Below are 781 nucleotides of genomic sequence, written 5' to 3'. Positions count from 1 at the left end.
AGCAGGTCGAGGCTGCAGTGGCCGGGAGTGGCCACTGCACTCCAGTCTGGGCGACGGAGTAAGATTCCAACTCAAAAAAAAAGTCCCAGTGCCCTCTTAAATGGAAAAAAGAAAGCTGCCTCTCAAGAAAAGAAGCCCTCCTGTGTGCCAGGAACTTTGTTTGATACTTTTTGTTACATGCATAGCATGATCTCCCTATGTTGCCCAGGCTGGACTCAAATTCGTAGCCCAAGCGATCCTCCAACCTAAGCTTCCCGAGTAGCTGGGATTACAGATCCATGCCACCATGCCCAGCTACTTTGTTAGATACTTTAAAAACTATTTCGGGGGGGCGGGCTTGGTGGTTCAGCCTGTAATCCCGCACTTTGGGAGGCCGAGGTGAATGGATTGCCTGAGCCCGCGGGTTCAAGACCTTCCTGGGTAACTCGGCGAGACTTCATCTCTACAATAAAACAAAAATTAGCCGGGCGTGGTAGTGTGCGCCTGTAGTGGCCACTGCACTCTAGTCTGGGTGACAGAGACTCCAACTCAAAAAAAACCCCAAAAAACTATTTGGGGGCCTGGTGCGGTGACAAGCCTATAATCCCAGCACTTTGGGAGGCCAAAGCGAGAGAATTACCTGAGCCCGTGGGTTCAAGACTAGCCTGGGCAACAAGGTGAGACCTTGTCTCTATAATAAATAAAAAAAAATTAGCTGGGCATAGTAGCATGCGCCTGTAGTTCCGGCAACTTGGAAGGCTGAGGAGAAAGGATCGCCTGAGCCCAGCAGGTTGAGGCTGCA

Source organism: Carlito syrichta, unplaced genomic scaffold (genome assembly GCF_000164805.1).
Source record: "Carlito syrichta isolate Samal-C Ts95f unplaced genomic scaffold, Tarsius_syrichta-2.0.1 Scaffold315614, whole genome shotgun sequence".
Lineage (NCBI taxonomy): Eukaryota > Metazoa > Chordata > Mammalia > Primates > Tarsiidae > Carlito > Carlito syrichta.
The sequence above is the reverse complement of the archived record's forward strand: the minus strand, read 5'-3'. Positions refer to the sequence as shown.